The sequence below is a fragment of the Scyliorhinus torazame genome, chromosome 3, assembly GCF_047496885.1.
Source record: "Scyliorhinus torazame isolate Kashiwa2021f chromosome 3, sScyTor2.1, whole genome shotgun sequence".
NCBI lineage: Eukaryota > Metazoa > Chordata > Chondrichthyes > Carcharhiniformes > Scyliorhinidae > Scyliorhinus > Scyliorhinus torazame.
Window position 1 is genome coordinate 249,697,806 of NC_092709.1, and position 12,669 is coordinate 249,710,474.

Here is a 12,669-nt window from a genome sequence, read left to right on the forward strand (position 1 = left end):
AGGAAACCCTCACCTTTATTTTTTTCCTATTTCCTCTCCCTTTGCTGTCTAACTTTCCCATTTCCCCATCTCATTCGCTGTTGCTGGCCTCAAACAGGTTCTGGAACAGGCCGACAAACCACCCCCATGCATTTAGGAAGCCTTCCTCCGACCCTCGGATGGTATACTCAATCCTCTCCAAGTGGAGAAATTCCGAAAGGTCAGAGAGCCAGTCTGCAGCTGTGGGTGGTGCTGTCGATCGCCAGCCGAGCAGGATTCTCCGGCGTGCGATTCGGAAAGCGAAAGCCAGGGCGTTGGCCCCCTTCCCCATGTGTAGCTCTGTTGCTCTGATACTCCGAGGATTGCCACATTTGGGCATGGCTTCACCCTCACCCCCACAGCCTTGGACATTGCCTTGGAGAAGGCTGTCCAGAACCCAGCAAGTTTGGGACATGCGCAGAACATGTGGGTGTGGTTGGCTGGGCCCCTCTGGCACCGTTCACATTTATCCTCCACCTCCGGGAAGATCCTGTTCATTCGGGTTCTGGTCAGGTGTGCTCAGTGCACCACTTTGAACTGCATGAGGCTAAGCCTTGCACAGCAGGAGGTGGAGTTGGCCCTGCTCAGTGCTTCACTCCAGAGTCCCTACCCCACTTCTGTCCCCAGTTCGTCCTCCCATTTCCGTCTGGTCTCATCCAGTGGGAGAGAAACCAAGTTAACGTTTTAAGTTTGTAAGTTCAGAGCTCTGTTTCTTTCTCCACAGTTTCTGCCAGGCCTGCTGAGTTTTTCCAACATGCTCTTGATAGAGGGGAGGAGAAATAGGAATACATAAAAGAATGCGCACTGAACCATCAGGAGAAGTAGAAGTTCAATTAAAATGCTAAATTTTAGAATCTTTTTAAAAGGCGGAGATAGGAATCAGAGACAAATTTAAGGAGGAAATACTAAAGAGTAGGACCAAGATGTCTAATGCTTTATTCATCAGTGTTGGGACCCAAGAATTGGGGATGCACAAAAACTAGAGGCAGTAGACTGAAGGATGCAGTGAGAATCCAAAGCTGGAGGCAATTGTAGAGCCATGGTGAGGAGGTCATAGAAAGATACGAAGGCAGAAATAGGATCTCAATATATAACGCACTGAGGACGAGAGGCTGGTGTGGGTGGCTGCGAACAAAAGTGAGGGGCAAGTAGGATTTGATGCCAGAAAGGATATGGATGACATCTTAGGCAACCTGAGGTTTACAAAGGAGGAAAATGGGAGACCATGGAGTATGACATTAAAAAAAAGGGACAGAAGAGGGCAGCACAGTGGCACAGTGGTTCGCATTGCTACCTCAGGGCACCGAGGACCCAGGTTCGATCCCAGCCCCGGGTCACTGTCCATGTGGAGTTTGCACATTCTCCCCTTGTCTGATGGGTCTCACCCCCACAACCCAAAAAAAGATATGCAGGGTAGGTAAATTGACCATGCTAAATTGCCCCTTAATTGGAAAAAAAATTGGGTACTCCTAAATTTTTACAGAAGAGTGACTGAAATATGTAGCAGAGAGACTGAAGTCAAGTAATATTTCAGAGATGGAATCTCAACAGCCTCCCCTCAATCATCATTCTAGTGACTGTTATGGGGAATGCAGTCAATGGTAAGGATGCGCAAATTGAAAACAAGGCTTCAGTTAGCACATTATTTAGCTGGAAGAGATTGCAACTCATTTGAAATTTGTTGCTGGACAGGGTAGGGCTCAACGTCATCAATACACATATGAAAACTAGCCTCAATTCTGAGTGTGATATCGCCAGAGGACAGATTGTATCGGGATGTGAGCAGATACAGGTTGAGTATCCTTTATTCGAAATTCAATAATTCAAAAAGCTCTGAAATCCGCACTTTATCCAGTGTTGGCTGTTCCTAGCCCTGTGTCCCGTTCCTGTGGCTGAACACACATGCGTGTATCCTTCCAATTGACAGCACAGGTTTGTTGCACCAAAAGAGTTGAACCGGTACCTGATTCCCTGTCGGAAGGGAAGCCGTGTACTCCCCGTCAAGACACAGCGCCGATTGGCGACTCCGAGCGGTGTCCGAGGGTCTTTGCAGCTTGGTATTCCAAAATTCGAAAATTCCAGAGTCCAAGATACTCACAGCCCCGGGCATTTCGAATAAGAATTACTCAACCTGTAGCGAGTTACATGGAAGGGAAGGGCTGAGGACAAAATGAGAAGGGGGGAAAAGTTGCAGATTGGGAAGGGGTGGGAGATGAAGAGGTCTCACTTGAAATTAATAGAAGCACGGCAAGATCAAGTTTTAGAATTGACAGCTTAAATTGGCTCTTCAAAACGAAAGTGACCATGGGAACAATTAAAGGCATAGTAACTTCATGGCTATGACGGTGGACTAATGCCCCAGGTATCATAAATTAAAATCCCAACATGTAACCGGTTTATTCCAGTTGTGCCTTCCTTCTGAGTAGCTACCTAGAGTCTGTCGACTAAAGTTGCTACTCATGACTCTGCCTGGAATGCTGCATTGTGAAATATCAATTAAATAAGAACAGAAGTGGCTCTTTCGGGAGCCGGTGCAGACACAATGGGCTGAATAGCCTCCTTCTGTGCTGTAAATAAAAAAATACAAAATTAGAAATAAGAGCAGGAATAGACCACATATGTGCCTGCTCCACCATTCAATATAATCATGGCTGATCTTAGGCTTCAACTCTAATTTTCCCACATGCTCCCTACATCCCTTGATTCCCAGCCTAAAACTTATTCAACAATGGAACATCCACAACCCTCCCAAGTAGAGAATTCAAAGATTCACAATCCTTTGAGTGAAGAAATTCTCCTCATCTCAATCCCAAATGATCGGCCCTTTATCCTGAGACTGTGTCCCATGTGATTTAGATTTAGATTTTTTTTAAAGATTTAGATTTTCGTCATGTATACCGAGGTACAGTGAAAGGTATGTTCTGCGTACAGTCCAGACAGATCGCTCCATACATGAAAACATAGAGCATATGATAAATACACAAGGTTACATAATGAAAATACATAAACATTGACAGCGGGTGAAGTATGCAGTATATAGTGCTACAACTGTAGAGAGGATGCGTAGAAATATCAGTTCAGTCCATAAGAGGGCCATTTGGAAATCTGGTAACAGCGGGGAAGAAGCGCTTTATGAATCTATTGGTGCGTGTTCTCAAACTTTTGTATCTTCTGTTTGATAGAAGAGGTTGGAAGAGAGAATAACATGGGTGAGAGGGGTCTTTGGTTATGCTGCCTGCTTTTCCAAGGCAGCGGGAGGTGTAAACAAAGTCAATGGATGGGGGGGCGGGTTCACGTGATGGACTGGGCTGTGTTCACAACTTTCTGTTGTTTCTTACAGGCTTGGGCCGAGCAGTTGCCATAAAAAGCTGCGATGCAGCCAGATAGGATGTTTTCTATGGTACATAGAAATTGGTAAGAGTCGTTATGGACATGCCAAATTTCCTTAAATTCCTGAGGAAGTAAAGGCGCTGTTGTGCTTTCTTGGTCATAGTGTTGACGTGGGAGGACCAGGACAGATTGTTGCCGATGTTTACTCATAGGAATTTGAAGCTGTCAACTATCTCCACTTCGGCACCATTGATACAAACAGAGGAGTGGACGACATTTAGCTTCCTGAAGTCAATAACCAGCTCCTTAGTTTTGCTGACATTGAGGGAGAGATTGTTGTCGTTACACCACTGCACTAGGTTCTCTATCTCCCCCCTGTACTCTGACTCATCGTTGTTTGAGATCCGATCCACTACGGTGGTCAGCAAACTTGTAGGTGGAGTTGAAGCCGAATTTTGCCACAGTCATGTGTGTATAGGGAGTATAGTAGGGGGCTAAGTACTCAGCCTTGTAGGGCCCCAATATTGAGGGCTTTCGTGGAGGACGTGTCGTTGTTTATTCTTATTGATTGTGGTCTGCGGGTCAGGTAATCGAGGATCCAGTTGCAGAGGGAGGAGCCGAGTCCTAGGTTTTAGATTACCGACCAGCAGAAATAATCTCTCAGCAGCCACTCTATCAAGCTCCATCAGAATTTTGTACGTTGCAATGAGACCGCCTCTCATACTTCTAAACTCCAAAGAATAAAGGCCCAATTTACTCAGTCTCTTATCGTAGGACAACCCTCTCATCCCCAGGACAAATTTAGTGAACTCTCACTGTGCTGCCGCCGCTATTGTACATGCTTTCCTAAATGTGGAGACTTAAACTGCACAATACTCCAGATGCAGTCACTGAATTCTCCAGTATAGGCAATATGAAAATATCTTCTAATGTTTAAATTACAGGTTTGATATCCCCGTGACTGATACAACAATATTATTTGCAAACCATCATTAGCATCCAATGTTAAAACTGATTTGAATGTACTTTGCTGTTAAGGGAGGTAAACACAAAAGTTGCTGTTATGATCTGGTGCTCTCAATTGGCACTTTACAAGGATAGAAACCTCCGAGTTACAGTAGGCTTACAATTATGTGCATTGAAACAGGAGTAGTGAGTCAGCAACAAACAGGATGGGCGTGAGGATCTTGAATTCCCACAAAGCTATGTGCCAAGTATTCTAGCTCTACAACATACTTCAGTTTTCAAATCATCTGTATGTGGCTTTCAGAGAACAGCCGCTGCACAAAAATATCCTCTCCACTTTTCTACAGGGAAGCCTACACAGTGTTCAAAATTAACAGGAGCCCAATTGTTGTCAGCTCAGAGCCTTGGCGTCCCTTCGGAGATCTAGGCTGTTACAAGTATTACTCCCTGCCAGCTATTCTAATGTCGACAGTCACAGCTCACAGTGTGGAATCCAGAGAGGCAAGCTGACAGCCTGTAGAAATTCTTTAATTTGAGATTCTACAAAAGTAAATGCCTCCAGCATTACAACTGTTGGAGTTGTACATTCATTTAATAAATGGTTGGGTTTTTTTTTAAATGAAAAGATACAGCAACAGTACTTTTGACCTAGCCACCTTTATCTGCCTATTTCCTCAGGCTATCCACCTCCATTTTGCCTTGGCTGCTACTACCTATCGCTGGAGCTCAAAGATAGCAGGAAATCGGAAATCACAGACTGCTTAATCTTGCTTTGTTTCCTCCATTCCAACTCAGTTTCCGTCTCATTTCTGTTTTTATTTGCATAATCATTTGATAAGATTTAATCAGCTGACAATTTTCCTTTTTTAACTATGGATTAATACCAGTTACAAAATTAAGCTTTAATTGCCCAATTTACGTTTCTATTTTTTGAAAGCCTCTCTTTTTCCAGGTCTGGAAACACTTCGAGTATGATTGCACCCAAACCAGTTTTAACTTCTTCCATCGGGCAGGGGATACAGAAGTCTGAGAACACGCATGAACAGACTCAAAAACAGCTTCTTCCCCGCTGTTAACAGACTCCTAAACAACCCTCTTATGGACTGACCTGATTAACGCTACACCCCTGTATGCTTCACCCGATGTCGGTGCTATGTAGTCACAATGTGTACCTTGTGTTGCCCTGTTATGTATTTTCTTTTCATGTACTTAATGATCTGTTAAGCTGCTCGCAGAAAAATACTTTTCACTGTACCTCTGTACACGTGACAATAAACAGATCAATAAATCAACTAGCTTGGTTTCTCTTTTGGGAGCCGGTGCAGCCACAATGGGCCAAATGGCCTCCTTCTGTGCTATAAATAACAAACTCTAAAGAGCTATTTAGATTTTAGTTTAAGGAAAGGACTGATCCAATAAAGCTTTGATTCAACATCTCTCATTTTCACATGGTCCATCTCTGACACTTGCCTTCCTTGACCTCTCGGTTTCCATTTCTTTGTTTAATTAATTTATGGGATGTGGTTGTTGTTGGTTCGGCCAGCATTTATTGCCCATCCCAAGTTGCTCTTCAGAAGGTGGTGGTGAGTTGCCTTCTTGAACCGTTGAAGTACCTGAGGTGCAGGCACACCCACTGTGCTGTTAGAGAGGGAGTTCCAGGATTGTTGGGACTTTAACCTGGTGTTGTGAGACCTCTTACTGTGCTTTGCGGAAGACCTTCCCTCCATCTGCAAGCATGACCCCAACTTTCCTGTCGCTTGCCATTTCAGGTCAGCGTCTTGTTCTCGTGCCCATATGTCCCTCCCTGGCTTCCTGCAATGTTCCAGTGAAGCTCATTCAAACTGAAGGAACAGCACCTCATCTTTTATTAGGAACATTACATCCTTCTGGACTCAACTCTTCAATCAAAAAAAATGTTTTGTCCCAACACAACTCAACCCAGTCTCTCCTCCACCCCCCCCCCAAAAAAAAAGGCCAACTGTCACTTGTCCTTAAGTTTTGTTTTCATGGAGCACTGATCTTTGTTCTCCTATTGAAACATTCTGCTACCTTACCTTCATGCCACTATCAGCACATTCTACAGTCCTTAACACTTCCTTTGTCACGTGTTGTAAACATCTTTGTGCAATCTCTCCGAGCTCACACCCATCACTTACGTCTATCCTGTTCTACCTCCTCTTAAGGCAAAACCATCACATTGCTCCCTCATTAGCTTTGAAGAATCGTAGAGATTCAAAATGTCAACTGTTTCTCTCTCCACGGATGTTACCAGAGCTGCTAAGTTTTTCCAGCATTTTCTCTTTTAATAAGGAAAGAAACATTATTTTTGAAGGGTAGTAACTGTTCTTGTCAAGATACCATTCTCTGATGTGATGAAATTTATAAGATAAAGTCTCATAAAGGGGACATTAAGAACCAGTGGAAATTAGGATATATTTTTACCAGCAGTATGTGAACTTCTTGAAGATAAACAGTTCAGTCACTTGTGGCATAAACATCAAATACAAAGATAATAATAAGATGATTCAGGACAATATTGCAGTGGAAATCAACAATATCTATTAAGTACACAGCAAAAAGAAATTGAATTGTGCCCCATTTTCATCTATGTTGTTCAGCATATTTGTATTTCATGTACAAATATTATTTTGGCCGAGAAGGGGAATGCATGCATCAATGAACAATATTCATTATGGGCCATGTTTTCATCAAGCAGGTGGGCGTCGGGAGTTAGAAAAGCTCCCAATGCCACAAAACTATCTCTGTTAAGGAGGCCCTTTCTCTCTATGTTTTTGTTCCAGGGAGACGAGGGCAGGATGTAGCTGAGCCACCCCCCACCCACCCCCCCCCCCCCCCACCCCCCCCCCCCCCCCCCCCCCCCACCCCCCCCCTCCACCCCCGCCAACTCTGGGGGCAAGTGCACGGCCACAAGAGAGGCAGACACATGAGCCAAGAGGCTAGAAATCCCACTTCCCTGAATGGGACAGCGACCCAGTTATAATCATGACTGTGAGGCCCTCATGTCCCATCAAGCCTATGCTCCTTCCATGTGCTCTCATATCCCCAATGCATCCTCCATACCCACTTTTCCAGTATCCAACATGTCGCAGAATCAATGAGCCATTGGCAAGTTTGCCAAGTCTTTTAAATGCTCGTGAAACAAATTCAATAAGCACAGGTTTTAAAATCTCCTCAGCAAAAAAACAAACTGTTCACCTGTCAATCAATCAGATATTCATGGTATTAATTTTAAAAACCTTCGGGACTTCTGGTAGCGGCCATGACCTGCTAGGTCGTGCGAATGGCAGCTCCCGCCGGGATCGGTTTCTCGGGCCGCTAAAAGGAGCGGCGGCGGTAATTGACAGGCGGGACCGGCGCCGGAATGGACATGGGAGAGGCTCCCATGGAGGTGGTGCATGGAGAGAACCAGGAGCGGAGCCGGCAGACATGCGAACCCGGGGATGAAGGTCGAGAAGGTACGGGAGGACAAAATGGTGGCCGGAGAAGATCGGAAGGTGTGGGCCCAGTGGGCCAGAGAACAGCAGGAGCTCCTTAAAAATTGCTTCATGGAGCTGAAAACGGAGATGCTGACTTCCATGGAAAGGATTGTGGTGACCCAGAAGGTACAGGAGGAGATCAAGGAGGTGAGGAGCAAGGTGGCGGAGAACGAGGACGAGATCCTGGGCCTGGCGGTGAAGGTGGAGGCGCACGAGGCGCTCCATAAGAGATGGCAGGAGAGGCTGGATGACCTTGAGTGTAGATCTCGGAGCCACAATCTGCGGATCCTGGGCCTTCCCGAAGGGGCGGAGGGGACGGATGCGAGCACATACGTGGCCACAATGCTGGGGACGCTGATGGGCGCGGAGACCTTACCGCGGCTCTTGGAGCTGGATGGGGCGCACAGGGTTCTCGCCAGAAAGCTGAGGGTAAACAAGCCGAGGGCGATGGTGATACGGTTTCAGCGCTTGGCAGACCGGGAGCGAGTCCTGTGGTGGGCGAAGAAAGAGCGGAGCAGTAAGTGGGAGAACGGCGAGAACCAAATTTACCAGGACCTGGGAGCTGAGCTGGCGAGAAGGCGTGCAGGTTTTAACCGGGCGAAGGCGGTCCTCCACAGTAAAGGGTGAAGTTTGGGCTCCTGCACCAGGCGAGACTGTGGGTAACATACCAGGACAGGCACCACTATTTTGATACTCCAGACGAGGCGTGGTCGTTCATCAGGCAGGAGAAGCTGGACCTGAACTAAGGGACAGTTGTATGGGGCTGAAATGTGCGGGTGGAGGGAGCGAGGGGAGGACGGCGGGCAAAGCATAGGTTTACGGGCCTGTCTGCCCTAGTTTGGTTGGTGGTTTTGTTGTTTGTTTTGCTTGTTTTCCAGGTGTTTTATTTTCCAGGTGTTCGGTGTTAGGGGGCGGGAAACGCCCGGGATGGGCTGTCCGGCGCATGGGGAGGTCCCAGATGGCACTGGCCCCTCTACCCTGCAGGGGAGGGGGGGTAGGGTGCCCCGAAGGAGGCAACAAGTTAAGGGTTGGTGTATAGAGGCGGGAGCGGCCGGGGTCAGCATGGGTGAGCTGATACACGGAAGCACAATGGGGGGAGCTTGGCAGCGGGGGGGGATGGGGTGCGGGGGGGGGGGGGGGGGGGGGGGGGGGAGTGTGGGAGCTGGGGGCGGGAGGGAAGGGGTGCTGCTTTGCTGACTGAAGGGGGGCCAGGTGAGGGGTATGGATGGAGACTCGGGCGGGGGGGGGGCCGCCGGGGGGAGAGCTGGAGGAGGGAGACGGGGGCACGCGGCTGGCCGAAAAACTGAAACGGCTAGTCGGCGGGATGGGGTGTGGTCAACCCCCCGACCAGGCTGATCACGTGGAAACATGAGGGACCTGAATGGGCCGGTCAAGCGGTCCCGCGTGTTCTCTCGCATTTGAAGGGGCTGAAGGCGGACACGGCCATGTTGCAAGAGAAGCACTTAAAGCTCGCTGACCAGACGAGGCTGTGGAAAGGAGGGATGGGACAGGTGTTTCACTCGGGGTTAGACTCCAAGACCAGAGGGGTGGCCATTTTGGTCAGTAAACGAGTGGCATTTGAGGCGGGGAGCATCGTGATGGACAAGGGGGGCAGGTATATAATGGTGAGTAGCAAGCTGTAGGGGGCCCGGGTGGTGTTAATGAATGTATATGCCCCGAACTGGGGCGATGCGGACTTCATGAGGCGCGTGTTGGGTAGGATCCCGGACTTGGAGATAAGTCACCTGATAATGGGAGGGGACTTTAATTACGGTCTTGGATCCGAGCTTGGATCATTCCCAAGTCCAGGTTAGGAAAGAGGCCGGCAGCAGCCAAAGCCTTGTGGAGTTCATGGGCCAGATGGGGAAATGGACCCCTGGAGGTTTGCTTGGCCAAGGACGAAGGAGTTTTCCTTTTTCTCCCATGTCCATGAAGTCTATTCGCAAATAGACTTCTTTTGTGCTGAGTAGGGCGTTAATCCCGAGGGTGGAGAGGGTCGAATACCCGGCCATAGCGGTCTCAGACCATGCCCCGCACTGGGTGGACCTGCGACTGGGGGCGGATCGGGGTCAGCGCGGGATCTGGCGACTGGATGTGGGGCTGCTGGCGGACGAAGAGGTGTGCGGGCGGATAAGGAGGAGTATTGAGAATTATGTGGGAACGAATGACACAGGAGAGGTGACGTTTGGGAGGCGATGAAGGCTGCCGTTAGGGGAGAGTTAATCTCCATTAGATCCCATAGAGAGAAGGAGGGCGGAGAGGGAGAGACTGGTGGGAGAGATACTCAGGGTAGATAGGAGGTACGCGGAGGCCCCAGAGAGGGGGCTGTTGAACGAGCGCCGGAAATTACAGGCGGAGTTTGACTTGCTGACCACGGGGAAGGCGGAGGCGCAGCTGAGGAAAGCGAAGGGGGCAGTTTATGAGCATGGGGATAAGGCGAGTAGGATGCTGGCACACCAGCTGCGCAGGAGGGAGGCGGCCAGAGAGGGGGAGTGCGGGATTGGAGATGGTGGCTGCGATGGACAGGGAGGAGGCCTTTGACAGGGTGGAGTGGGAGTATCTGTGGGAGGCGCTAGGCAGGTTTGGATTTGGGGAGGGATTTATAGGGTGGGTCATGCTGCTGTACCAGGCCCCTGTAGCGAGTGTGTCCACAAACCGGCTAAGGTCGGAATATTTCAGGCTGCACCGGGGGACGAGACAGGGTGTCCCCTGTCCCCGTTGCAGTTTGCCCTGGTAATTGAGCCGTTGGCCATTGCGTTCAGGACTTTTGAGGGATTGGAGGGGGCTGGTGCGCGGAGGGGAGGAACACCGGGTCTCCCTCTACGCGGATGACCTGCTGTTGTATATTTCGGACCCGTTAGAGGGGATGGAGGAGGTCATGCAGATCCTGGGGGACTTCGGGAGGTTCTCGGGGCATAAATTGAACGTGGGGAATAGTGAGCTGTTCGTGGTCCACGGTAGGGGCCAGGAGGAGAGACTGAGGGAGCTCCCGCTCAGGATGGTGGAGAGGAGCTTTCGGTACTTGGGGATACAAGTGGGCAGGAACTGGGATGCCCTGCACAGGCTCAAATGAACCCAGCTAGTGGAGCAGATGGAGGGAGAGTTTAAAAGGTGGGGCATGCTCCCGCTTTCCTTAGCGGGACGGGTGCAGACTGTGAAGATGACGGTTCTCCTCAGGTCCCTCTTCGTATTTCAGTGCCTCCCCAAGTCCTTCTTTAAGCGGGTGAATAGGATTGTTACGGGATTTGTGTGGGCGAATAAAACCCCGCAAGAGGATGGGGGACCTGTTTATAGATGGGGTTTTCCCCAGCGTGCAGGCGCTGGAGGAGAGGTTCAGCCTGCCCCCGGGGAATGCGTTCAGGTACCTTCAGGTTCGGGACTTCCTTAGAAAACAGATGGGGACATTCCCGTGGCTGCCCCCACGTAGGATCCAGGATAGGGTGGTGCCTGGCGTCTGGGTAGGGGAGGGGAAGGTGTCGGACATATATCAAGAGCTGCAGGAGGTGGAGGAAGCCTCAGTGGGGGAGTTGGAGGATAAGTGGGAGGAGGAGCTGGGCGAGGAGCTGGATGAGGGCCTGTGAGCCGATGCCCTGGGCAGGGTGAACTCCTCCTCATCATGTGCCAGGCTCGGATTAAACCAGTTTAAGGTGGTGCATCGGGCGCATATAACGGTGGCAAGAATGAGTGGGTTTTTTGGGGTGGAGGACAGGTGCCCGAGGTGTGCAGGGAGTCCGGCGAATCATGCCCATATGTTTTGGGCATGCCCGGCGCTTAAAGGATTCTGGCAGGGGTTTGCAAGGGTGATGTCTAGGGTTTTGGATGCTCGGGTGAAGGCGAGTCCAACGGTAGCGATATTTGGGGTGGCGGAGGATCCGGGAGTGCAGGAAGCGAAAGAGGCCGAGGTACTGGCCTTTGCCTCCCTGGTAGCCCGGAGACGGATTTTGTTAATGTGGAGGGACTCGAAACCCCCCCGAGCGTGGAGGCCTGGGTTAGCGACATGGCGGGGTTCCTCAGCCTGGAGCGAATAAAGTTTGCCTTGAGAGGGTCCTTGATGGGGTTCTCCCGGCGGTGGCAACCTTTCCATGACTTTCGAGAGGAGCAGTAAGTGTCAGGTTCAGGTGGGGTTTTCAAGTGGGGGGGTACTGTTGATATAATGTGAGTTGGGCATGGAGGCAAAACCCACCTTGTTCTGTTTAAAAATAAATTTCTGTTTTGTAAGTAGTTTTATTGTAAGCTTTGGGCTATGCTTAGTTATTTTTTATTACCATCTGTATTTCTATTTTTGTTATGTAAAAACGCTGATTGGATAAACTTGAATAAAACATTTTTTTTTTTTTTAAACTTTCACCCATTTCATACCTCTTAATATTGTGTAAATAAACACAAATAGACATTGAAAATTTCTTCAAAGAACGATCAAGTTATTCCGAGCTAATAAAGACGATTACCCATTTGCGCCCAAGTGAGGAATGAAGACTCCCACCTGCTGCCAATCAATCAATTTGAATGTGAATTGGCAGCAGGCCTGTCAGAGTTGGCAGGGATGCATTCCCCGCCGATTCTCCAGGTCAAGCCCCTGCCACCTGAAAAATTCAGACTAGTCTTTTTCAACTCTCTGGGGCTTTTGTTATCATTCTAAGATGGGCAGGGAATCAGAAGACGTCTAGAGGCTACTTCGAACAGTTCAAATATGCCTTCTTCTTTAACACACATTACGTCACTGCCTCAGAAAATGTGAACATGTATGGCTTCCCTTTAGCTTATTCTGTAGATGCATTTTCATTACTTATTAAAAGGCAAGTACAGGAATTTGGGATTTAAATAAAGAACCCAGTCCATCAATGCCAAACGAAGAAAG

At 49.0% G+C, this 12,669-nt stretch overlaps 1 protein-coding gene across 5 annotated transcripts in view; it reads right to left on the bottom strand.

Moving 5' to 3' along the window:
• rusc2 (RUN and SH3 domain containing 2) overlaps window positions 1–12,669 on the bottom strand; it is a 189,403-nt gene that overhangs the window by 146,358 nt on the left and 30,376 nt on the right. The gene's annotated exons all lie outside the window — the stretch shown is intronic.